At 46.1% G+C, this 27,275-nt stretch overlaps 3 non-coding genes across 3 annotated transcripts; 1 reads left to right on the top strand and 2 right to left on the bottom strand.

Annotated features, from left to right (window-relative positions):
- Positions 1 to 8,391: 8,391 nt before the first annotated feature.
- On the top strand, positions 8,392 to 8,464 carry TRNAE-CUC (transfer RNA glutamic acid (anticodon CUC)). Its single transcript has one exon. It is a non-coding gene; the product is annotated as a tRNA-Glu (tRNA).
- A 4,092-nt stretch (positions 8,465 to 12,556) lies between these two features.
- On the bottom strand, positions 12,557 to 12,629 carry TRNAE-CUC (transfer RNA glutamic acid (anticodon CUC)). The gene has a single exon. It is a non-coding gene; the product is annotated as a tRNA-Glu (tRNA).
- A 10,371-nt stretch (positions 12,630 to 23,000) lies between these two features.
- On the bottom strand, positions 23,001 to 23,073 carry TRNAE-CUC (transfer RNA glutamic acid (anticodon CUC)). Its single transcript has one exon. It is a non-coding gene; the product is annotated as a tRNA-Glu (tRNA).
- Positions 23,074 to 27,275: the final 4,202 nt, after the last annotated feature.

Raw genomic sequence — 27,275 nt, 5'->3', positions numbered from 1 at the left:
GTTTCGACGGCTATGATCATCTGAAGGTCTTGAGACTATATATAGGACTCATGAGAGCCCTAGGGTATGAATGATTGGCCGTATATTTGAGAGAGACTCTTGTTTGTGAGGCTAGGGTTCTAGAGAAGAAGAGGATTGGGATCCTACTTCTTGTGCAAAGGGAATTCTGTGTGAATCTCTTGTAGATCGATCGCTTGTGATCGTTTGGGTGTGTGCTATCTCTGTAATCAGTTCATCCTAATTGAGATTTGGAGCGGTGGAGGACGTAGGCTACTTGTAGCCGAACCTCGTTACATCTTTGTGTTTGCTTTACTATTTTCTTCCTTCTTCTTCCTTTGGTTTGATAATCCGTTTGCGGTGCTCAAGTGTTTTACCCTACTGATACCAGGGATAATCTTTTGCCCTTCGCAGCGGAAGCGAAGTGGTGATCCTTGAGTCCGGTGTCGAGGGAGCGAGAGAGTGCTTATCCGTTCGTTTCTCTCTTTGCTTGTCCGACGTCGGTGGCGGCGCCGGTGTGAGTGGGTTCCGGCGCGGGCGCCGACAACAGCGCTTTGGTCAGAGCCTCGTGCCACAGCGTAGCATGCTCCAGCCGATCAGGGGTGAATGTTGTGTAATCTTGTCTTAGGCGCGCCTGCGCGTTGAAGAGTCCGCGAAGTTATCATGTCTTTGTTTGTCTTCCCGAGGTTGAGGGGGAATTGTGCTTGCTGTCGACACACGTGGGATCCCGGCCTTTGCCGAGGGATGAACGAGGTCGAAGGAGCTCGGGCTTGCTGTTGACCCCGTGATGCTTTCCGAGGTCGAGAAAGTTTGGGACTCTACTGTCGACTCACGGGGCATCCTGACTTTAGTCGAGGAATCGAGCATGAGGTCGAGGGAGCTCGGGCTCGCTGCCGACCTGGTGACACTTCCCGAGGTCGAGGGAGTTTGGGACTCTACTGTCGACTCACGGGGCATCTCGACCTTAGTCGAGGGATCGTGCATAAGGTCGAGGGGTCTAGGAACGCACTGTCGATCTGCGACGCTTTTCAAGGTCGAGAAAGTTTGGGACTCTACTATCGACTCACAGGGCATCCCGAACTTTGTCGAGGGATCGTGCGCAAAGTCGAGGGGTCTGGGAACGCACTGTCGACCTGCGACGCTTTCTGAGGTCGAGAGAGTTTGGGACTCTACTATCGACTCACGAGGCATCCCGACCTTAGTCGAGGGATCGTGCGCAAGGTCGAGGGGTCTGGGAACGCACTGTCGACCTGCGATGCTTTCCGAGGTCGAGGGAGTTTGGGACTCTACTATCGACTCACGGGGCATCCCGACCTTAGTCGAGGGATCATGCGCAAGGTCGAGGGGTCTGGGAACGCACTGTCGACCTGCGATGCTTTCCGAGGTCGAGGGAGTTTGGGACTCTACTATCGACTCACGGGGCATCCCGACCTTAGTTGAGGGATCGTGCGCAAGGTCGAGGGGTCTGGGAACACACTGTCGACCTGCGACGCTTTCCGAGGTCGAGGGAGTTTGGGAATCTACTATCGAGTTACGGAGCATCCCGAACTTTGTCGAGGTGTTTGAGGGAGATCGAGATCGAGCTCGATATCAGCGCAGCGAGGTGCTTCAGGCTTAACTGGAGCGTCTGAACTTGGTCAGGCATCCGAGCTTGGTCGGGCATCCGAGCTTGGTCGGGCATCCGAACTTGGTCGGAATTTTCTGGGATTCACGAGCGTCCCAACATCAGGAGTATCAAATAATTAATGGAGAACCGTAAGCAAATCATCATAAGTGGAGTGAGAGTGGTATTCCTATTTGTCGATGACCTCTGGAGGGTTAATTGGTAGTACATCCGAAGGTTCTCGGAGTTCCAGCTTCGAGGGATAAAAGTTTTCTCAAGAGACTCCAATTTGTAAGCTCCGGGCCGCTGGACTCGCGCGACTCGGTAAGGTCCTTCCCAGTTCGGGGCTAGTTTTCCCTGCTCAGTGGGCTGAGAAGCCTCAGCCCTCCTGAGGACGAGATCTCCTACTTTGAAGAGCTTGGCTTTTACTCTGGAGTTGTAGTACTGTGCCGTTTTCTGTTGATACCTCGCCATCCGAACTCGGGCCGCCTCCCTGGTTTCCTCAACGAGGTCCAGGTTTCCTCTAAGTTGGGAGGAGTTGGAGGCCGCGTTGTAGTGTTCCACTCTTGGTGAGGGAAGCCCGACTTCCAGAGGAATAACAGCTTCCGTTCCGTATGCCAGGTTGAAAGGAGTCTCGCCAGTGGGGAGCCGAAATGTTGTTCTATAGGCCCAAAGGACATTGTAGAGGTCTTCAACCCATTGCCCCTTGGATCGGTCAAGCCTGGCTTTGAGTCCTTGAAGGATGGTGCAATTCGTCACCTCGGTTTCTCCATTTATTTGTGGATGAGCGACTGAGGTGAAGTGGTGATCGATGCCGAGCTCGGAGCAGAATTCTCTGAAACGGATGTTGTCAAACTGATGACCGTTATCAGATATAAGGATGCAGGGGAGTCCAAATCTACAGATGATTGACTTCCAGATAAAGTTCCGCATTTTTTGCTCGGTGATCCGGGCCACCGGTTCGGCTTCGACCCACTTGGTGAAGTAGTCGATGGAGACGACCAGAAATTTTCTCTGCCCAGTTGCTAAGGAAAATGGTCCCAGGATGTCGATTCCCCACTGGGCGAATGGCCAAGGGGCATTGATCGAGTTCAGCGGGGCTGAAGGTCAGCGCTGGATATTGGCATTCCACTGGCATCGGTCGTACCTTCGGACAAAGTCGGTTGCGTCCTTTTGGAGTGTGGGCCAAAAGTATCCTTGGCACAAGATTTTATGAGCCAGTGCTCGGCCTCCCAAATGGTTCCCGCATATTCCTTCATGAACTTCTCGCATAGCATAGTCCGCTTCTGATGGGCGGAGGCATCTGAGGAGAGGAGAGGTGAAGGATTTTTGATAGAGCTTGCCTTCATACAATATAAATCGGGAGGCTAGACGCCTGATTCGGCGAGCTTCAAGCTCATTATTGGGGAGGACTTCACTTTGTAAATAATTGACGAGCTCGTCCATCCAACTCGGCTCGGTGTCTATGCACATAGCCGGCTCAGGCTCTTCTGTTCTGGGTGTTTGGAGATATTCAAGTACCGTCGCCTTAGGGAGCTCGCTCATGCGGGAGGTCGCCAACTTCGACAGCTGATCAGCCCTGAGGTTCTCCATTCTAGGGATATGGTGAATGTTGAAGGAGCTCATGGTAGAGGTGAGGTCTCGCACTTTTTGGAGATATTTCTGCATTGACGGCTCCTTTGCTTCAAAATCTCCCAGAACCTGGCTCACGACCAGTTGTGGGTCACTGAAGACCTTCAGGTCTTCCGCCTTCAACTCCTTTGCCAACTTGAGCCCGGCGATAAGCGCCTCGTATTCTGCTTCATTGTTCGAGGTTGGAAACTCGAGGCGCAGGGCCTGCTCAGCCACTACTCCATCCGGGCTGGTGAGGATGAGGCCTGCTCCGCTACCCCCCGAGGTTGAAGAGCCATCCACATATAGGACCCATGGCTGCCCCGGGGTTTCTTTTGTTGGCATGAGTGGGTGCTCGGGGTCGTCCGGCAAAGTGCACTCCACGATGAAATCGGCGAGCGCCTGGGCCTTGATTGCCGATCTTGGATGGTATTCGAGGTCGAACTCTCCGAGCTCGACTACCCACTTGGCAATCCTCCCGGCACGATCCGACCGCTACAGAATCTGCTTCATCGATTAGTCGGTCAGTATGGCCACAGTGTGGGCCTAGAAATAGGGTCGGAGCCTCCGAGCTGAGATGATCAGGGCGAAAGTTGTTTTCTCCAATTTGGAGTATCTTGTCTTAGCATCCCTCAGGATCCGGCTGGTGTAGTACACCGGTCTTTGGAGCTTGTTCTCCTCCGTACCAGGACTGAACTCGCTGCAACTGGGGAGATGGCTCGGTACAAATAGAGGAGCTCGCCCTGCTCGGGTTTAGTGAGTAGTGGCGGAGAGGCGAGAAGGCGCCTAGGCTCTTCAAAGGCTTGTTGGCACTCTTCTGACCACAAGAAGTCCTTCGGTCGCTTGAGGATTTTGAAAAATGGGAGGCACCGTTCGGCCAACCTGGAGACAAATCTCCCCAGAGCCGTGATCTGCCCAGTGAGCCGCTGTACCTCCTTGACTGTCTTTGGCGGCACCATCTCCTGCAGCGCCCGGATTTTCTCGGGGTTAGCTTCGACTCCATGCTGGGTTACTATGAAGCCCAGAAATTTGCCCGAGGTGACTCCGAACGCACACTTCGCCGGATTAAGCTTCATTTGGTACTTTCTGAGCTTGGAGAACGTTTCATTGAGGTCAACCACATGGTGCTCTTCTGTTCGGCTTTTCACCAGCATGTCATCCACATAGACCTCCATGTTTTGGCCTATCTGGTTTTTGAAGATTTGGTTAACCAGTCTTTGGTATGTGGCTCCTGCATTCTTCAACTCGAACGGCATCACTTTGTAACAGTAAGTGCCCTTGTCGGTGATGAAAGCCGTCTTCTCCTCATCCTCTGGTGCCATTCGGATTTGATTGTATCCTGAGAAGGCGTCCATGAAGGTTAGCAGCTGGTGTCCCGAAGTGGAGTCGACGAGCTGGTCGATGCTGGGGAGGAAAAAACTATCCTTCGGGCAAGCCTTGTTCAGGTCGGTGTAGTCCACGCACATACGCCATTTCCCATTGGCTTTTTTCACGAGGACTATATTGGCGAGCCAGTCCGGATAGAAGACCTCCCGGATGAAGCCGGCCTCGAGGAGTTTGTCCACCTCCTCTGCCGCTGCTCGTTGTCGTTCCGGGGTGGAGCCCCATTTTTTCTGCCGCACGGGTCTGCAGGTTGGCTTCACTTGGAGCCGGTGGACCATGACCTCAGGGTCGATTCCTGGCATGTCGGCGGGCGACCAGACGAAGATGTCCATGTTGGTCCGAATGAACTTGATCAGGCAGTCCCTCTCGAGGGAACTCAAGCCGGAGCCGACCTGTACGGTTAGCTCTGGGGAATTTTCTTGTAAAGGAACCTGAGTAAGAAGCTCACCAGGTTCCACCCGTTTCTTCCAAGGGTTATCCCGCACCTCCAAGGTTTCAATGGGCAGCGCCTGATTTGATGTTTGGGTTGGCGCCTCGGCAGTTTGCTCACCATGGCTTGGTGCTTCAGCTTTAGCCGGTTGCTTTGCTTTGTGGGTGGCCATATAGCACCGCTTAGCTATCAACTGGTCTCCACGAACTTCGCCTACCCCTTGGTCGGTGGGGAACCGTACGAGCAAGTGGTAAGTCGAGACCACGGCTCGGAGAGCGTTTAGCCCTGGTCGTCCGAGAATAGCGTTGCAGGCCGAAGGCAGGCGGACCACAAGGAAATCCGTCCTCACAGTGCTCTCTCGGGGAGCGAGGCCAACCGTGACAAGAAGGCCGACCTCACCCTCAACCGGGACGGAGTCCCCGGCGAATCCGATCAGCGGAGCGTTCATTCTCTGAAGCTGGCTTTCCGCCATTTCCATTTTTTGATAGGCATCGTAGTACAAAACATTCGCCGAGCTTCCATTATCAACTAGGACGCATTTTACATCAAACTTATTTACAATCATAGAGATGACCACCGCGTCGTCGTGGGGAGTTTCAACTCCTTTTAGGTCCTCGTCCGAGAACGAGATGGCTTCAGAAATGCACAGGCACTTCGGAGGATCCCATTCCTCGGCTGGCCCTCGGACTGAGGTTCCTCCGATGGTGTTGATGGTGCCTGCGATGGGTCTATTGGCATTTGGATCTTCGGGCTGCTCGGCATTTTCTGCTGGCCTCCTTTCCTTACGCCAGTTTCGTACAAACCAGTTCAGTACTCCGCGACGGATGAGTGCCTCGATCTCATCCCGGAGCTGGAAGCAATCCTCCGTATTATGGTCGTGGTCTCGGTGGAAGTGGCAATACTTCCTAGGATTACGGTAAGCTCCGGAATCCCTTATCGGGGGTGGAGGCTGGAAATAATCTCGGCCCTCGATCTCCATTAGGATCTCTATCTGGGGAGCATTGAGGGGAGTGTAATTCTCATACCTCCCCGGTGGAACCCGTGGCCGTGTTGGAGATCTTGATCGGGGCGGGAACCTTGGTCTGCGCTGTCCCTGCTGTCGAGGTGGACTCCTTAGCCATGGCAAAATTTTGTTTCGGCGGGGAGACGGGCTTCGCTGACGGCCACGCTCCTCGCGGCGTTTCTTCTGCTTCTTTGAAGCCTGCTCGATCGCACCCCGCCTGGAGGCGATGGCCTCCTCGGCCTTTGCGTACTTCCGAGCTCGGGCCAGCATTTCGGTGAAGTCAGTAGAGAAGCTCTTCTCGATGGAGAAGAGGAATCTGTAGGAGCGAGCCCCAGTCTTCAGCGCCGACATGGCTATAGACTGGTCGAGCTCGCGAACCTCCCAGGTCGCAGCGGTGAAGCGGTCGAGGTACTCCCTGAGAGATTCCCCCTCCCGCTGCTTGACATCCAGGAGGGAGTTTGACGTTCGCCGCTGGCGCCGGCTGGCAGCAAAGTTGGTGGCGAACTGCCTGCCAAGCTGCTCAAAAGAGGAGACCGTGCTCGGCTTTAGCCCAGAAAACCAAAGCCGAGCCGTTCCTCTAAGAGTTGCTGGAAGGCCTTGCAGAACACAACCTCTGAAGACCCTTACAATGCCATAAGGGCTTGGTAGCTCTCCAAATGATTGAGGGGGTCGGTAGTCCCATTGTAGGGCTCCACTTTGGGCATTTTGAATCTGGGTGGAACCGGCTCATCCTCGATCTGGCGGAAAAAGGGGGACTTCGTGGTAAATTCAAAGTCACCCTCGCACCTCGCCTTCTTGCTATGGAGCGCCTCAATCTGGCGCTCAAGGTTCTCGACCTTTCTATCGAGTTCCCCAACCTGGGGGATTGCCACAGTAGTCTGCTCTGGCTCACGGCGGTCCGGGGCCGACTCAGCCTCCGAAAACTGTAGCCTCCTGTCTATGCTCCTCCCCGGCAATTCTCTCCGGGAAGACACTCGTTCTTCATTGTTAGCCCTGGAGGAGCCATGAAGATTTTGGCCCTGGAGGATCGGGCCATTCGGAGGAAGCACCGGCTGGACCTGGGCCTGTGGAGGTAGCGTTGGTGGGGCTTCCTCACGCCGCAGGCCTTGGACGGCGGTGGCCAAAGCCTGGACTTGCTGCACCAGGATGTTGAACTGTTCCGGCTAGACTTTGGGAGTTGGATCAGCCAGAGATGGCGAGTTCCGGACAGAATGTCCAGGACTTTGTGGGAGACGCCGGGAAGCATTGGAGGCTCCTTTACTTCTCAACTTCATGGCCACGACTCGGTCCCTTCCTCTAGCGCCAACTGTTGCTGGAAATTGGACCTGAGGGCGGCCGTCGGCTGAGAAGGAGGAGCTCCGGTGTTGGAACGGCAGGAGAGGGCGGTCTGTCGGCGGGCGGCGTTCTCTGGAAGACCTGCAACAAGCCGGTGGCCGGGGTTTCCGGCGCCGGCCCTCCGATGCTTAAGTCAGAGGGGGCTAATTTGTAAGAGGAGAGGGGAGATGTTTTTCTGGGTTTCAGAGTCCAACCCCCTCTAAGGTGGAGGGGTTCCCCTTTTATAGAGGGGTATTGTATTACATGTGAAGTGACAGGGCAAATGATTCTTTTTTGGTTATAATTGAACACGATCGTGTGCATTAATATAGTGTCGTGGGAGATCGAACCGGAGTCAGTGAGTCGTCGTGGCTGATCAGACGTGGCGGAGTGGCCTGCCGTGGAGGGCTTGAGATCCGTAGATAACAAGCGCATTGATTGTTTGAGTGAACCGGAGATCAGCAGAGGCCATACGCTTTAATGGTTGAGTGAACCGGAGATCAGAAGAGGCCATACGCTTTAATGGTTGAGTGAACCGGAGATCAGCAGAGGCCATGCGCATTAATTGTTGACGGCAAAGCATGGTATGGTCTCCGGTTGAGCTACGGAAGGGCGTGACGTTAGTAGGTGAGCGGTGAGGTTGGGCTTTTGAAGCTAGGCTCCCGAAGGAGATTAGACTGAGGTCGAATATTATGACGGGGCGTCGAGCTGAGCTAGTCGCCTTTAGGTCGACTAGCATTTGGTCGCCTTTAGGTCGAATATTATGAAGTCTAGCATTTGGTCGGGCGCCGAGCTGAGCTAGTCGCCTTTAGGTCGAGCGCCCGCAGGTCGTTCTGGGATAACTTAGTTTTTCCCCTAACAGCTACTATGTTGTTAAATGTGATTTTCTTCAATCAAGTTGCTTCCCCAAAGGGCTTGTACCAAAGGATCCTGTCGATGGGCAAACTACTGGATTTCCAAAGCTACCCAAACTCCAATTGCTTGCCGAATCTCTTTCGTTTATATTTCACTAGTATTGTTTCTTCTCTATAAAAAAAAGAGAAAATGCCTTCTGTTGTAGACTAGTTGGTTAGGATACTCGGCTCTCACCCGAGAGACCCGGGTTCGAGTCCCGGCAACGGAAATTTTTAAACCACATTCTTTTGACCTTTTTTAAGGCCATCCACCTGTCGTAAGCCCAGTCACAGATCTGGCACCAATAAAAATAAAAGCCGACGTCGACTTTTTATGTCCGTCCGCGTTTCGTAAGCCCAGTCACAGATCTGGTACCAATAAAAATAAAATAAAAGTCTACGTTGACTTGCAACGCTTTCCAGCAACGTGACATCGTTCATTTATAATCGCGTTACATTAGAAAAGGGATTGGAGAGCCACTATAAAATATGGATTAATACCATGATTGTCTCATGAGAATTAATCAGAAAGTGGTTTGCCACCGAAAATTTAATGTTTGTCCGTTCATTCTGACGTCCATTTTTATACGAGTCCTGAGATTGTACAAACTTATGCACATGGTTATATTTATTTTTTTATACAGTTATAATTATAGGCAAATGATAACCATCGCCGCGGGGGCGATGGTTAAGAAATATTAATTGCTTCCAAAAGACAACTTATTCCATGAGTAGGTTGTCGCAAGTGATTTATGGCTCTTAAAAATATTGACTTGGATTTTGGGCACGAAGAAGCAATGTTGTAGTTCGGAAACTCCCCTCCTCCCCCTCGGCCCCTCCCCAATGCGGACTTGGTTTTATTTTTCAAACTCAAGGTTGATCATTTTGAGTAGTTTATAAAGATGTTAAATTTTACTAGTCCATGTTTGGATTTTAATTGATTCTACTTTTTGATTGAAATTTTAAAGTGGAAAAGTTATTAATACAGTATTTGTTGGCTATAATGGTGTATCTCCATTTGTTAATTGGAAATTACTAAAATAGCATCTGTCACCATGGGCAGAGTAGGCACAAAAGCAGTCATGGTGGTATGTACTGAACCTTGCCATTTCATTTTTATTCTCTCTTAATGGGCAGAGTAGAAAATGGAAAAAAGATGGGAGTATTTCTTTATTTTCTCTTAATAACTAGTTACTTTTATGATTATTATTTTTATTTTCTCTCGTTAAGGAATATAATATTGGAAGGGTATATTACATTAAATGAAGATTCCACTTTATTTCTTGGAAAAAATATAGTGAAGATAGTTAGAGTCTAATTAATATTCCTTAACCATCGCCCTAGGGGTGATGATTAAGAAATATTAATTGCTTCAAAAAGACAACTTGTTCCATGAATATTAATTGCTTCCAAAAGGCAGCTTGTTCCAAGAATATTAATTGCAAAAATATAGTAAAGGTAGTTAGAGTCTAATTAATATTTCTTAACTATCGCCCGGGGGCGTTGGTTAGCGGGATCCTTTTAAAATCTAGCTCGCACCGGAATTTCCGCATCTCTTGCAGAGAACTCCTGGATCCGCGCCTCTTGTGGTTTTTAGCACTTCTCTTTTAACCGAGTTCTTAGTGTTATCAAATGTGCATGCTATGCCAAATAAACTATAAAATGAAAAAAAAATCTAATATGCAGCTAATAATAACTTTGGACTGGACGTTTCGAGATCATAAACTTATGTCAATAAATATCTTACTTTATATAAGTTTTACACCTTGTGGAGTGATTGATCATAACCCTATTTGATTTTGATGAGATCAAAGCATTTGAGTATATATTTTGTTTACTAATGAATTCAATCGAGTGTTTCAGTGAAAATCTTGTCTAAGTGTTTCTAGATTTGGTTCAAGATATTTTGGATAAGTTAAGAAGTCAGTTTGAACCAAAGTCTGAGACTCGAGTCGACTCCGGGATATTACGAGTCGACTCCAAGCGTATCAGAAGCACTGGCACAGGCTCGAGTCGACTCTGGTACACTACGAGTCGACTCCGACTGAGAACAGACAGATGAACAGAAAGACACAATTCAAAACCTGTCAGCGAGTCGACTCCTGAAGTGCGCGAGTCGACTCCGATGCTTACCGAGTCGACTCCAGAGTAGTATGAGTCGACTCCAAGGAGTTACAGACAGAAAAGTCAGAGAGCATTTTTCGACTCTGAGAGCCGAGTCGACTCCTGAGGAATGCGAGTCGACTCCGATGGCTGGTAGGTCGACTCCAAAGAAAACAAGAGTCGACTCTCAGTGGTATTCAAGGCAAAAGTCAGAGAGCAGTTTTCGGACACTGAGATTCGAGTCGACTCCCGCAATGCCCGAGTCGACTCCGATACAGCGAGACCCCAAAAAGACAGAAGACAGAATTGTTGTCTCTGAGACGCGAGTCGACTCCAAGACAGCACGAGTCGACTCCAAGGCAGCGCTACACCAAAAAGGCAGAAGGCTGTGTTTCGGAAACTGAGAGCCGAGTCGACTCCGGAACGGTTCGAGTCGACTCCAAGACTGGATGAGCCAAAAGACAGAAGATCGGGAGTTCGGGCTCTGAGCACCGAGTCGATTCCCAGAATTCACGAGTCGACTCGAGTGGACCAAGGTGAAAAATAGCTCTACGGATTTCATGGGATGAGCCGACTCCGAAAATGCCAAGTCAGCTCCAGATGTTGGCGAGTCGACTCCGGGTTAAGTCGAGTCGACTCCCAGTCGAGGAGGTCACTTTAATTCAAATCCAGAACAGTTGCCGAGCCGACTCTAGAAAAGCATGAGTCGACTTCCGCTACAGCCGAGTCAACTCTAGTTCGCACGAGTCGACTCCGACCCCAACGGACATATTGTCAGGATGTGCAGAGTGTGCAGAACGGGCACAAAAATGTGTCTAACGGCTAGTTTCCGTGGGGAATGGCTTAAATAGCCACAGAGGATTGTAGCAAAGCAGAGAAGCACCATTCCACTCAAAGAAATCAAGCATCCTTTCTCTGCAAACTGGTTCTCAACGGAAAAGAAGGAAGAGCGCCATTAACTCCATCCAACTACCTCTTCCCAGCATTTAAAGAAGTCTCCTCCTGCCTTCAAGTCGACCAGATGTTCAAGAGGAGACCCAAAGTTCAAGAAGCCCTACTCTACTCCAACTCAAACGTGTTTGAGGGCTCTTAACTTCTCTCTAGTTTATATTGTTGTATATCTGCTTTTCAGAAGCTCTGTTTTTCTGTTTGTCTTTGTTCTTTGCATCTTGTCTTTGCTTGAATCAATCAGGGGATTGAATCAAGGGTGTAGAGGTTGGTTGGTGATCCGAGGGTAAAACCGTGTAAGGGTTCGATTGTGATCCCGGAAAAACAATCGGGGTGGTTCTAGTCGGTGAGCCTGGGAAAACCGACCGAGTTCGTTGTGAGCTCGTAAAACAACAAGTTGGGTTGTGAGCTTGTAAAACAACCGGCTGTAATCCAAGGAGTTATAGTGAATTCTCAAGTGAGACTTGGGGAGTGGACGTAGGAGCAAGGGTTAGCTCCGAACCACTATAAAAACATTGTGTTTGTGATTGCTTGTGTCTCTCTCTATTACTCTCATTTCACTCACAGCACATAGCAACTAATTAATCATCTTGCAAAAGTATTAATTAGTCATCCACAAACGTTTTAATTGCAAAATTATTTTAAAACCCAATTCACCCCCCCTCTTGGGTTGTCTATCTGGGCAACACACCTTTAATGTACATTGTCCTCCCCGTCTTCAATTGCAGCTTGCAATTGAAGTTGATTTCCCTCGCAATAATTTCTTTGTTGGTTTTCCGTAAACACAATTAATTATTGTTTTCTCGAGGGGTATATCAATAGTTGATGAAACTTGAAAGATTAGAATATAATTATAACTGCATAAAAAAATAAATATAACCATGTGCATAAGTTTGTACAATCTCAGGACTCGTATAAAAATGGACGTCAGAATGAACGGACAAACATAAAATTTTCGGTGGCAACCACTTTCTGATTAATTCTCATTAGAAAATCATGGTATTAATCCATATTTTATAGTGGATCTCCAATCCCTTTCATAATGTAATTCGATTATAATTGAACGATGTCACGTTGCTGGAAAGAGTTGCAAGTCAACGTAGACTTTTATTTTATTTTTATTGGTACCAGATCTGTGACTGGGCTTACGAAACGCGGACGGACTTAAAAAGTCGACGTAGGCTTTTTATTTTTATTGGTGCCAGATCTGTGACTGGGCTTACGACAGGTGGATGGCCTTACAAAAGGTCAAAAGAATGTGGTTTAAAAATTTCCGTTGCCGGGACTCGAACCCGGGTCTCTCGGGTGAGAGCCGCGTATCCTAACCAACTAGACTACAGCGGAATCTTTTTTTGTGGAGACGACACAAGCTAGTGAAATCTAAACGAAAGAGATTGCTTTGGAAATCCATCGATAGGATCCTTTGGTACAAGCCGCCTTCTTTTTCTTTTCTTTTTTTTTTTTTTTTTTTTTTTTTTTTTTTTTTTTTTGGGTAAAAACCGGCTACTCATTCATATAGATCCAACATGGCTACTCATTCATATAGATCCAACATGAGTACAACCCGCCACGTCCGTAGAAATAAAAGACAACAAAAGAGAGGGAGCGTCTATAGCAGACGTCCACAAGACTATGAGATGTGGACCATTATACTAAATGGACCATACATTCCATCCATTTATGTAGAGGGTGTCACTGTACCCAAACTTGAAAGGGATTGGGACGACAATGACTTTAGGAAGGCACAACTCAATGCCAAAGCAATGAATGTGCTCTACTGTGCATTAGATAGAAATGAATTCAATAGAGTCTCTACTTGCAATTCTGCAAAAGAGATTTGGGATAGACTTGAAGTGACCCATGAGGGAACAAATCAAGTCAAAGAATCCAAAATTAATATATTAGTTCATAAGTATGAACTGTTTAAGATGGATTCTAATGAATCAATCACTTGCATGTTCACAAGATTTACTGACATTGTAAATGGCCTAAAAAGCCTTGGCAAAAATTATACTAACAGTGATCTTGTCAGGAAGATTCTTCGCTGTCTACCAAGGTCATTGGAAGCCAAGGTGACGGCAATCCAAGAAGCCAAGGACTTGAACAAGCTTCCACTTGAAGAGCTTCTTGGATCCCTAATGACGCACGAGCTAACAATGAAGCAACACAGCGAAGAAGAGTCCTCCCATAAGAAAAAGGTAATAGCTCTTAAATCTACATCATCTAACAAAGACTTGTCTTGTAGTAGCAGCAGTGAAGAAGAGGATCATGAGGGAGATGATGATGAGGCTCTTCTCGTGCGCAAGTTCAGAAAATTCATCAACCAAAAGAAGTCCTTTCATCAAAGGAGAGGCCCCTCAAATTCCTATCGCAAGGATAAAGGTAAGGAAAGGGAAAATGAGGGGATTGGATGTTATGAGTGCAAGAAGCCGGGACACATCAGAGCTGAGTGTTCTTTACTGAAGAAGGGGAGCAAGTACAAGAAGAAGAAAGCCCTTGTCACCACCCTATCGGACTCCGACGCATCATCATCATCATCGGATGAGGAACAAGAAGAAAAGGCCAATTTCTGCTTCATGGCCAATGAAAATGAGGTAACATCCAAAACGCATCTAGATTTTACCTTTGATGAACTGTATGATGCATTTAATAAATTAATGATTGAATATAAGGCCATAAATCTTAAGAATAAAGAGCTAAAGCTAGCTAATCAATCATACCTACATAAATACGATAAATTAGTTAAGGATAAGGACTTTATCACCAAAGAAAATTTAGAACTTAAGACAAGCAACCAACTCTTAATTCAAAAAACTAATACCTTGAGTAAAGATAATGAAAAACTAACTAAGAAAATTTCAGAACTTAAAAACAATAAACAAATCTTAAACGAGAATCTTACAAAAGACTTGAACATTCTAAAAATGGAAAAACAAACACTAACTAAAGAACTTGAAAAATACAAACCTTTGGTTGAAAAATTTACATATAGTTCTGAAAAATTGAATATGATACTTAATAGTCAACGAGCTGTATTCAATAGAGCTGGTTTAGGATATAAACCTAAAAACAAGCAAAAACTTCTTAGTAACTTCTTTGTTAAAGCAGGAGAAAGCAAAACTAAGAAAATAACATGTTTTTGCTGTGGAATATTAGGACATAAAGCAAATGTATGCGATTATAGAAAAGAAAAAACTAAAAGAAAAATTAAAAGGGTATGGGTTCCAACAGGAACCAACATTACTAACCATGAAGGACCCAAGAAAACTTGGGTACCTAAGATTATATGATTTGCTTGTGTAGGAGTGTCTTGCAGCCAAAGTCGACAAAAATTGTTGGTACTTGGATAGTGGCTGCTCAAGACACATGACGGGTGACAAGGATCAATTCTTCACCCTTGAAGCTAAGAAGGGAGGTGCTGTGACTTTTGGAGACAATAACCAAGGTCACATCATTGGTATAGGTAAAGTACAAATTATCCCTTCAACTTTTATTGATAATGTTCGATATGTTGATGGTCTTAAGCATAATCTACTAAGCATTAGTCAACTGTGTGATAAAGGTTATGATGTTATGTTTAAACCATCACTATGCATCATAACAAACCCAAATGACAATAGTTTAGTTTTTAAAGGAATAAGACGTGGAAATGTGTATGTTGTAGACCTTGAGGATCTTGCCAAACATAACCCATGTTTAGTTGTTAATGAAACTAAGGATAATGATGCTAGTTGGTTATGGCACCGTAAGTTAGGTCATGCAAGCATGGACACAATATCTAAACTAGTTAAAAGATATTTCGTGATAGGTTTGCCAAAACTAAAGTTTGAAAAGAATAAAATATGTGAAGCTTGTCAATATGGCAAACAATCTAGGAACTCCTTTAAATCCATAAAATGTGTCTCTACCTCTAGACCTCTAGAACTACTACACATGGATCTATTCGGACCAACTAGAACCACAAGTCTAGGTGGAAATAAATTTGGTCTAGTTATTGTAGATGATTATTCTAGATACACTTGGGTTATGTTCTTAGCTCATAAAGATCAAGCATTTTCAGTTTTTAAGAAATTTCATAAGGAAGTAACAAATGCTAGAGATACTTCAGTTATAGCTATTAGAAGTGACCATGGTACCGAATTTGAAAATCATTTATTTGATGAGTTTTGTAGTAAAAAGGGGATAACTCATAATTTTTCTGCACCTAGGACACCACAACAAAATGGAGTTGTGGAAAGGAAAAATAGAACTCTAGAGGAAATGGCTAGAACCATGTTATGTAAAAGTAATCTCCCTAAGTACTTTTGGGGAGAAGCTATAAATACCTCATGTCATATATTAAATAGAGTTTTATTAAGACCCATTATAAAGAAAACACCTTATGAACTTTGGAAAAACAGAAAACCAAAAGTGAACTATTTTCATATCTTTGGATGTAGGTGTTTTGTTCATAATAATGGGAAAGATAATCTAGGAAAATTTGACTCTAAATCTGATGAGGGTATATTCTTGGGGTACTCTACAACTAGTAAAGCCTATAGAGTCTTTAATAAAAGAACCCTAGTTATAGAAGAATCCATACATGTTGTTTTTGATGATTCTAGTGATATCTCTGCTAGTAAGAGAGTTAATCTTGATGATGATGCTGAAATTCTTGAAGAAAAGATAGATGAGATGACATTACAAGATGATAATCAAAAATTAATTGGAGGTGCATCATCAAGTCAAGAGGCTATTGTGGATCATGGGCTGACTAAGGCTTGGAGGTTTGCTCACGAGCATCCTAAGGAATTAATTCTAGATGATCCATCTCAACCTGTTAGGACTAGAGCATCCCTTAGGAACTTAAATAATCATCTAGCCTTTGTCTCACATTTTGAGCCCAAACACATAGAAGAAGCTGAAAAAGATGTAAATTGGATAAATGCAATGCAAGAAGAATTAAACCAATTTACTAGAAACAAGGTATGGAATCTAGTTGAACGACCTTCTGAATACTCAATTATAGGTACCAAATGGATTTATAAAAATAAACTTGATGAAAATGGAATTGTAATAAGGAATAAGGCTAGACTAGTAGCAAAGGGTTATAATCAAGAAGAAGGTATAGATTTTGATGAAACTTTTGCTCCTGTAGCTAGACTTGAGGCAATTAGACTTTTACTAGCATTTGCATGCTCTAAGGACTTCAAATTATTTCAAATGGATGTAAAAAGTGCATTTTTAAATGGGTATATAAATGAGGAGGTTTATGTAGAACAACCTCCTGGTTTTGAAAATCATCAATACCCTAATCATGTATATAAATTGAACAAAGCACTTTATGGTTTGAAACAAGCACCTAGAGCATGGTATGAAAGACTTAGCAAATTTCTACTAGATCATGAATTCTCTAGGAGAAATGTAGATACAACACTATTTTTGAAGAAGGAAAACAAAGATATGTTATTAGTGCAGATTTACGTTGATGATATTATTTTCGGTGCTACTAACAATCACCTCTGCGAAGAATTTGCTGACTTGATGCAGAGTGAGTTTGAGATGAGCATGATGGGAGAGCTGAATTACTTCCTCGGGCTTCAAATCAAACAGTCTGAAGAAGGCATCTTCATCAATCAAGCCAAATACATCAAGGAGATGCTTAAGAAGTTTGATATGGAGGGAAACAAGCCAATCAGCACACCCATGAGCTCATCATGCAAATTAGATCAAGATGAATCAGGTAAATCTGTAGATCAAAAGTTATATAGAGGTATGATAGGATCTTTATTGTATCTCACTGCAAGTAGACCTGATATCATGTTTAGTGTATGCATGTGTGCTAGATATCAGTCTAATCCTAAGGAATCTCATCTAATTGCAGTTAAGAGAATCTTTAAATACCTAATAGGAACTAAGAATATAGGTTTATGGTATTCTAAAGAATCTAGCCTGAACTTAATAGGATACACAGATTCAGACTTTGCTGGTTGTAAACTTGATAGAAAAAGCACTAGCGGGTCACGTCAACTCTTAGGAGAAAATTTAATCTCTTGGTTTAGCAAGAAACAAAACTCGGTTGCATTATCTACTGCTGAAGCTGAATATGTTGCAGCCGGGAGTTGTTGTGCTCAAATCATGTGGATTAAACAACAACTTGAAGACTATGGCATTAAACAAAATAAAATTTCCATTAATTGTGATAATACAAGTGCCATTAATCTAACTAAAAATCCAATCCAGCATTCAAGAACTAAACATATTGAGATAAGACATCACTTCATAAGAGATCATGTACTGAATGGTGATGTGACACTTCAATTTGTTTGCACTGATGATCAATTAGCTGATATTTTTACAAAACCCTTAAGTGAAGAGAGATTTAGTGTGCTTAGGAGGGGATTAGGAGTGATTGATCCATCCTAGTGGTATTTTCCACTAGTTCATTGATTTTGATGATTAGATTGTGGTTAATATAGAGTTTCTTTTCAATGATCATCAAATCAGATCATAACTTAGTGTTTTTTCCCTCATTCGGCACGAACATAGCATGATTTTTAGGTGCGTGCCAGACGTCGAGACGACTCGAGTAAGTTTCAGAGTCGGCTCGTAAGGAGGAGTCGACTCGCACATAATCGGGAGTCGACTCGAGATCGATGGCAGCAGAGGGGGAGTCGACTCGCATACAGTCGGGAGTCGACTCGAGGTCAATAGGCGCATAAGGAGAGTCGACTCGCGCATATTTTGGAGTCGACTCGAGGTCGAGTCGACTCGCGACTCAGTGGAGTCGACTCGCAGTCGGGATCCGACTTTTTAACCCTAACTCAAGCGTTTGCTCAACACTTCTATTCACAGCCGCCACTGTTCACAAACCCTAGAGCCGACTCCTAGATCGTCTCCGGCCGTCCCTAAGGATTTTCCCGTCGACCTTCCATCGTCCATTAGCGTTTTACCCCATTCTAGGTCGACCATGCCTCGTAAAACCGTTGTCCCAAGCCGGAAGAGGCCCCAACCCGCAACCAGCACCGAGCGACGTTCTAAGGCTCGGAACGATCCCGCGAGGCCACAACCTCCGGCTCGTTCCCCGCCGAGGGAGGTTCCCTCGCGGCCGTGCGCCGGGAAGGCGGTCTCCACCGGGAGATACGTCGATTTTGACTATCTCTCCCGGAAGGGCTTTACCATAGGAGAGAGACTGCGGGCCCAGGGTTTAGAGTATTTTTGTTCATTAGATCTTCCCACATACCCTGGCCTAGTTAGAGAGTTTTATGGTACTGTCCATAGGGGCAATGGGGGAATAGAGGGAACCGTAGCCGGTGTCCCATTGTTTATTTTCGAGGATTTCATAGCCCAAATCCTCCACCTTCCACAAGTAGGGGTGGCTCCCACACACTCCGAAGATAGGACTGAGGCCCTTACGGCCATTCTAGGATATCCACCTCAGTCCCCCTTAGATGAGGTGTCCGCTAGCTCACTTCCAGTTGAGATGCGGCTCCTCCTGAGCATCCTTTCTCGGTCATTGTTCCCTAAGACTGGCCGATTTGATTTTGTGTCTGAGAGGGACCTAGCCCTCATGTACTATATTCTCCAGGACACTCCTATCAACTTCCCAAAGATGATCTATAGATACTTGTGTGAGCCACTAGATAGACCTAGGCTCACCCTCCCTTATGGGATGATGTTTACTCTTATCTTTAGGGAGTCCGAGATCCCTATTCCTGAGGGGGAACCCTCTCGCGCATTGCGATGGACAGATCGCATGCGTGCGGGAACCCTACACAGGATGGGGTTTCGTAAGGTAGAGGAAAACTGGGTTAGGAAACCATCTACCTCCACACATTCTACCAGACATTCCCCCAGTCCTGACCCAGATTCAGACTACCCTACCTTTCCCTCCACCTCTGCTCCCACCACCTCAGCCGGACCCTCCTCCTCAGCTCCACCTACTCAGCCCATGGAGGTCCGGATCTCTCCTGAGCAGCTCCGGGAGTTGCGGCAGGAGATTGTTAGAGATCTTTGGGATGATCTGCTGAGGGAGCTCCGAGGTCCAGCGACTGCTCCCTCTCCTGCATCCTCTTCTGCATTGGTTCCTTCCCTGTCAGCCGTGACTGAGATGACGGCCCATGTGCGGGAAGAGATCTACAATGTCAGGACCCTGATCCAAGCCCAGTTCTCTAGCATGAGTGATGTCACACGCACCACACGGCAGATGCGCGATAACGTCCGACAGGATATGGGCACCACCAGCCAGGGGGCCGAGCGCTTGGCGAATGTGCTCATCGCCAAGCTGGACACACTGCAGGAGACGCTGACCGAGCTCTCCACGACACACAGCAGGGCCACCTCGGCCATTATCTCCCAGCTTGGGAATGTTGTGGATGGGGTCGGTCTCCTCATGGAGCAGAACAGATTGAGAGGAGGAGCCACATCCTCGAGGAGACCATAGATGTTTTTGTTTTATTTTGACATGTATTTTCTGTTTTACTTATTGTATTCACAAATGTACTTACATATACATCAATACAATGAGTAGACGACTTCTCTTCAATATTGTGCAAACTGATCCCTACTTGCTTGTGTGTTCTATTCCCTTCCTTTTTGATACGATGACAAAAAGGGGAAGAAATATGTAATAGATATGTAAAAGAAATCAATGAAAATCAATAAAAAAAAATTTTAAAACACACAATAATTTGTTCTAAGTGGATTTGATACCTCGAGGCTCATTATCTCTCTGTTGAGGCTCCTAACGGAGTAATCTTCAGAATCTATTCAAGGGATATTCGGAGATTAGTTGAATCCTACTCAAGAACAAATTGACAGATTTTTCCTCTAAAAACCAAAAATTTAAGTTCAAAAACTTCAATGCATTAAAAGAAAATTCAGAAAGTCAAAACAAAGTTGAATGCATATGTTGAGGGGGAGAATCTGAATTCTTAAAAAAAAAACCAAATCATTAAATATATATAAGCCAAACAATTGAGTGCATGACATGAAGGCTTATATAATTCCAAATGAAAGGGGGAGCTTTAACTCCAAAATTTATTGTTTCACACATTTCAAGTTTGGATAAATTAAATAACCAGACACTTGAATTCATTTATAGATTTTATTTCCTTGTTTATTGAGCAATTCACTTTACATATACTCAATGTTTTGTCATCATCAAAAAGGGGAAGATTGTGGAGTGATTGATCATAACCCTATTTGATTTTGATGAGATCAAAGCATTTGAGTATATATTTTGTTTACTAATGAATTCAATCGAGTGTTTCAGTGAAAATCTTGTCTAAGTGTTTCTAGATTTGGTTCAAGATATTTTGGATAAGTTAAGAAGTCAGTTTGAACCAAAGTCTGAGACTCGAGTCGACTCCGGGATATTACGAGTCGACTCCAAGCGTATCAGAAGCACTGGCACAGGCTCGAGTCGACTCTGGTACACTACGAGTCGACTCCGACTGAGAACAGACAGATGAACAGAAAGACACAATTCAAAACCTGTCAGCGAGTCGACTCCTGAAGTGCGCGAGTCGACTCCGATGCTTACCGAGTCGACTCCAAAGTAGTATGAGTCGACTCCAAGGAGTTACAGACAGAAAAGTCAGAGAGCATTTTTCGACTCTGAGAGCCGAGTAGACTCCTGAGGAACGCGAGTCGACTCCGATGGCTGGTAGGTCGACTCCAAAGAAAACAAGAGTCGACTCTCAGTGGTATTCAAGGCAAAAGTCAGAGAGCAGTTTTCGGACACTGAGATTCGAGTCGACTCCCGCAATGCCCGAGTCGACTCCGATACAGCGAGACCCCAAAAAGACAGAAGACAGAATTGTTGTCTCTGAGACGCGAGTCGACTCCAAGACAGCACGAGTCGACTCCAAGGCAGCGCTACACCAAAAAGGCAGAAGGCTGTGTTTCGGAAACTGAGAGCCGAGTCGACTCCGGAACGGTTCGAGTCGACTCCAAGACTGGATGAGCCAAAAGACAGAAGATCGGAAGTTCGGGCTCTGAGCACCGAGTCGACTCCCAGAATTCACGAGTCGACTCGAGTGGACCAAGGTGAAAAATAGCTCTACGGATTTCATGGGATGAGCCGACTCCGAAAATGCCAAGTCAGCTCCAGATGTTGGCGAGTCGACTCCGGGTTAAGTCGAGTCGACTCCCAGTCGAGGAGGTCACTTTAATTCAAATCCAGAACAGTTGCCGAGCCGACTCTGGAAAAGCATGAGTCGACTCCCGCTACAGCCGAGTCGACTCCAGTTCGCACGAGTCGACTCCGACCCCAACGGACACATTGTCAGGATGTGCAGAGTGTGCAGAACGGGCAGAAAAATGTGTCTAACGGCTAGTTTCCGTGGGGAATGGCTTAAATAGCCACAGAGGACTGTAGCAAAGAAGAGAAGCACCATTCCACTCAAAGAAATCAAGCATCCTTTCTCTGCAAACTGGTTCTCAACGGAAAAAAAGGAAGAGCGCCATTAACTCCATCCAACTACCTCTTCCCAGCATTTAAAGAAGTCTCCTCCTGCCTTCAAGTCGACCAGACGTTCAAGAGGAGACCCAAAGTTCAAGAAGCCCTACTCTACTCCAACTCAAACGTGTTTGAGGGCTCTTAACTTCTCTCTAGTTTATATTGCTGTATATCTGCTTTTCAGAAGCTCTGTTTTTCTGTTTGTCTTTGTTCTTTGCATCTTGTCTTTGCTTGAATCAATCAGGAGATTGAATCAAGGGTGTAGAGGTTGGTTGGTGATCCGAGGGTAAAACCAACGTGTAAGGGTTCGATTGTGATCCCGGAAAAACAATCGGGATGGTTCTAGTCGGTGAGCCTGGGAAAACCGACCGAGTTCGTTGTGAGCTCGTAAAACAACAAGTTGGGTTGTGAGCTTGTAAAACAACCGGCTGTAATCCAAGGGGTTATAGTGAATTCCCAAGTGAGACTTGGGAAGTGGACGTAGGAGCAAGGGTTAGCTCCGAACCACTATAAAAACATTGTATTTGTGATTGCTTGTGTCTCTCTCTATTACTCTCATTTCACTCACAGCACATAGCAACTAATTAATCATCTTGCAAAAGTATTAATTAGTCATCCACAAACGTTTTAATTGCAAAATTATTTTAAAACCCAATTCACCCCCCCTCTTGGGTTGTCTATCTGGGCAACACACCTTTAATGTACATTGTCCTCCCCGTCTTCAATTGCAGCTTGCAATTGAAGTTGATTTCCCTCGCAATAATTTCTTTGTTGGTTTTCCATAAACACAATTAATTATTGTTTTCTCGAGGGGTATATCAATAGTTGATGAAACTTGAAAGATTAGAATATAATTATAACCGCATAAAAAAATAAATATAACCATGTGCATAAGTTTGTACAATCTCAGGACTCGTATAAAAATGGACGTCAGAATGAACGGACAAACATAAAATTTTCGGTGGCAACCACTTTCTGATTAATTCTCATTAGAAAATCATGGTATTAATCCATATTTTATAGTGGATCTCCAATCCCTTTCCTAATGTAATTCGATTATAATTGAACGATGTCACGTTGCTGGAAAGAGTTGCAAGTCAACGTAGACTTTTATTTTATTTTTATTGGTACCAGATCTGTGACTGGGCTTACGAAACGCGGACGGACTTAAAAAGTCGACGTAGGCTTTTTATTTTTATTGGTGCCAGATCTGTGACTGGGCTTACGACAGGTGGATGGCCTTACAAAAGGTCAAAAGAATGTGGTTTAAAAATTTCCGTTGCCGGGACTCGAACCCGGGTCTCTCGGGTGAGAGCCGCGTATCCTAACCAACTAGACTACAGCGGAATCTTTTTTTGTGGAGACGACACAAGCTAGTGAAATCTAAACGAAAGAGATTGCTTTGGAAATCCATCGACAGGATCCTTTGGTACAAGCCCTTTTTTTTTTTTTTTTTTTGGGTAAAAACCGGCTACTCATTCATATAGATCCAACATGGCTACTCATTCATATAGATCCAATATGAGTACAACCCGCCACGTCCGTAGAAATAAAAGACAACAAAAGAGAAGGAGCGTCTATAGCAGACGTCTACAAAATATCCCTGGAATGCCGGGCCACAAAAGAGGCGACCCAGTCTGCGGCCCTGTTCGCCTCTCTAAACACATGACCAATCTGGAATCCGACCATCATCTGAGCCATCCTCCGAGTCTCCCGAATAAGGGGCTGACCGTCACCGCACCTGTCCACCCCCCGAATCCAATCGATCACCACCGCAGAGTCTCCCTCAAGGAACACTCGCTCGGCGCCAAGGACCTGCCTGGCATAGGATAAGCCCTCCCAGGCAGCCCGCAGCTCCGCTCCAACAACTGTAATCCCAGGTGTACGACGCCCACCTGCGGCCACCAACCTACTACAGTGATCCCTGATCACAAAACCGACCCCTCCAGTCAAACCATCTAGTGACCTACTGCCGTCGAAGTTTACTTTGAGATAGCCAGGGGGTGGTGGTACCCAAGAGAAAAGAACGAAACGGGGCACTGAAACAGCGTGAGAAGTACCCCAGGTGTCCCTAGCCATCCCAGAAGAAAACTCAGTGGCAGACGCCATAACCTCCCTCGCATGTCGTGCCGCTCTGTCCACCACAAGCCCTTTGGGGAAGCAAGTAGCAACTTGAATGAAGAAAATCACATTTAACAACATAGTAGCAAATATGGCCACCCTTATGTGTCAATACGGAGGAAGAGGAATCTTCAAATATGACCACCCTTATAGAGTATAATCAAGGATCTCTTCCATTCGCCTATCTCTATTTGCCCCTCGCGATGGGAAGCTCCCCAAAGAAAGTTAGCTTAAGGCTCGCATCTTGGAGGGTAAATCTCTCTTTTAGGGGTCTGGACTAACTTTGATAAATGTGGTGCCTTCAGCTCTTCCCTCATACTCGATGTATATTTTCAAAATTCTGAAGTAGGTGGAACACAGGATTGATAAGATTTGGAAGAAGAAAAGATACTGTAAAAGGTTTCCACTACCTAGTAACCTGCGACAATATCTGCAGAGACAGAAGGGTAAGGGGCCTTGGCATTAAGAACACTAAAAATATGAACTCGATATGAAATGTTAATGTAATTTTAAGGTTCACATAACAAACTCATAATATTTTTCTTTGTTAATGTGATCATGTATTAATCGGTATTATTTTTTTTTTGTTAACATGATTTAGAGGTCACTTGTATCAGCGAATAATATTTTCTTTTATTAGCATGATTTTGTTTAGCCTATATAATTATTTTTTGTATGACGTCTGTATACGACTATATATAACCTCCGAAATATATCGAATAGGATGGAATAGAAAAATAAAATTATTATTATTTTTTATTTTTCTCTTCTTTTGCAAATTTAACACGAAATAGGTTCAAAAGTTTCTTCTCGTACATGTGCTACTTGGGGAATCAAATCAAAAGCTCTTGCAACCTAGAAGAATATTTGTAACGAGGGTTAAAAGAAAAAGCATTTTCTTCAATTTGGAAGGATATTAGCAAATACCTTCATGCCTTCTGAAACTGTACGGCCTTTATATTAGAAAATAAAAGAGACATTATATTTCGGCAGGACACATACTATACCTCTAGCCAAGTTATTCGGTGACCTCTGCTCCATGGCAGTCAAATCAATTGTCTGTGTTGCATCCTAATGGAGTTGGAGGACTCTGGGTGGGTAATTATATTACTTGGCCTGCTTTCCCATCCTCAAATGGCGCAATTTCAGAATCGGATTAATCTTCTCCCCCATACAAGACAAACAGGGATCACTGATACTCCCATCTAGAAGCTTAACAGTAATGGGTCCTGTTGGGGGAAAAACCTCAAGTTATGCCACCTCGGAGGCGCTCAACCAGAGAGCGCCAACCAAATAGCACCGACCAGCAAGGCGCTTGATCAAAGGGCGCCGATCAGAAGGCGCCGACTATAGAGGCGCTCGAAGCGCTCGACCAAAGAGCGCCGACTGGAGGCGCTCAACCAAATAAATGCCGACTAGAAAGGCACAACCAAAGAGCGCCGAATAAAGGCGCCCGACTAAAAAGAGCCGACCAGAGAGAGCCGACCAGAGAGCGCCGACCAGGAGCGACCCCGCCACAGGACGCCCCGCTGGGTGACATGCTCGGCTCGGCACCCGTGCCGAGCCCATGCCTTAACCAAATACCCAATCTCCGCCTAACCCTCTAAAGGATCTGACAGCTAAACGCGTAACTCCACGACAATCTGCCACTATCCCTAAGCCATCAAGGCACAAGATCTCCGTAGGTATTCGGCACGACCTATCATTAATCATGAGACCCCCTCAGGCCTCCGATGCACTCAGTCATTAAATGAACACGGCTCAAGATGATCTCCGGATCACGGAACCATCAAAGCGTATGGCTCTCCCTGACCGCCGGTTCACTCAGCAATTAATGCACTTACCATCTACGAACCCCAGGCCCACCACGGCCGGCGGTTCAACCACTCCAACGGGTCCGATCAACCGTGACAACTTCCTGACTCCGGTCTGATCCGGCCTTATTCTCCACTATGCCATTAATGAGCCAAATCGTGCCCAATTATCACAAAAGAGGACAAATTCCCCTGTCACCTCCCAGGTAACATAATATCCTTCTATAAAAGGGAACCTGGGGGGAAGAACAGAGAAAGAGAGACAACACAACACAACACAGACACAAATACACACACAGAAAAAACAAACATTCCTCCTCCTTTACTCTCCCCACATATTAGCCCCCTCTGACTTAAGCATCGGAGGGCCGGCGCCGGAAAGCCCGGCCACCGGCTGTTGCCGGAAATTGGACCCGGGGGCGATCTTCGGTCGGAGAGAGGGAGCAGCAGGTCCTCACAGGGGGGCGGCGATCCGTCGGCGGGCGGCGTTCTCCATCCAGGTGCCTGCAAACGAACCGGTGGCCGGGTTTTCCGGCGCCGGCCCTCCGACGCTCAAGTCAGAAGGGGGGCAGAGTGTATGAGGAGAGGAAGAGGAGCAGTGTTTTATAGAATGCAGAATTTTCCAACCCCCCCTTGAGAAGCCAAGGCTCCCCTTTATAGGCGGGGGTCGGTTTACCTGTGATGTAACAGGGCGAAGCCATAATACGGCCCGGCATGTTGTTCAGGTCGGCGCACGATCGGATGAATCATTGCGCTGATGTCGGCGGTGAGGTCGTCGTACGACCCGAACTAGCACGCTACCAGGCGAATTATTGCATTGGTGTCGGAGGTAAGGCCGAGATCAGAGACTTATCATAGTCGATTGGACTCTGCTGGGCTAACTTGCCGTGGAGAGCTGAGAGTCCGTAGATGACAGGAGCCATGCACATTAATTGTGGAGTAAGCCGGAGATCCGCATTAATTGTGGAGTAAGCCGGAGATCCGCATTAATTGTGGAGTAAGCCGAAGATCCGCATTAATTGTGGAGTAAACCGGAGATCCGCATTAATTGTTGAGTGAATTGGAGGCTTGCAGGGGTCATGCACAATAAATGCCAGGGCAGTGGCAGGACATGGCCCTCGGCCGGACCTCGGATGGGTACGGTCGTAGTAGGTGGTTGGCAATAGCAGACCTCGGGCGTCGGGAGTTTTCCGGGTCGGAGGTTCTGAGGTCGGATGTCTTGAGGTCGGACGTTCCGAGGTCGGACGCCGACTTCGGCTGTCCAAGGTCGGCGATTTGTGCGACTTCTCTAGGGTATTTGTGTCACTGGGGGAAAAAAATCCTATTCCCCCAACACTACCCCCCGACTTCCGAGTTCGAGCGGCTTGCAGGCTCGGACGTGGAAAGTAGAGACTATCATTAAAGTTGGAGGGAATCTCGTCCGCACCCTTACGGTTCTCGGCGCCTTTATGACGGAACTTGCGCCCTTTGGCGCTTCGAGGTTGCTTTATTCAGTGAACTTATGATGGGGCTTGTATCCTTACGTTTTTTGAAGCGGCTGTAACGGGGGTGGCGCCTCTTGGATCTTCGAGATCACTTCGTGCGGTGAACCCATGATGAGGGTCCTCGAGCTCG

Source organism: Phoenix dactylifera, chromosome 1 (assembly GCF_051530095.1).
Source record: "Phoenix dactylifera cultivar Ajwa chromosome 1, Ajwa_hap1_PhDact_Kaust_v1.1, whole genome shotgun sequence".
NCBI lineage: Eukaryota > Viridiplantae > Streptophyta > Magnoliopsida > Arecales > Arecaceae > Phoenix > Phoenix dactylifera.
The sequence above is the reverse complement of the archived record's forward strand: the minus strand, read 5'-3'. Positions and strand labels throughout refer to the sequence as shown.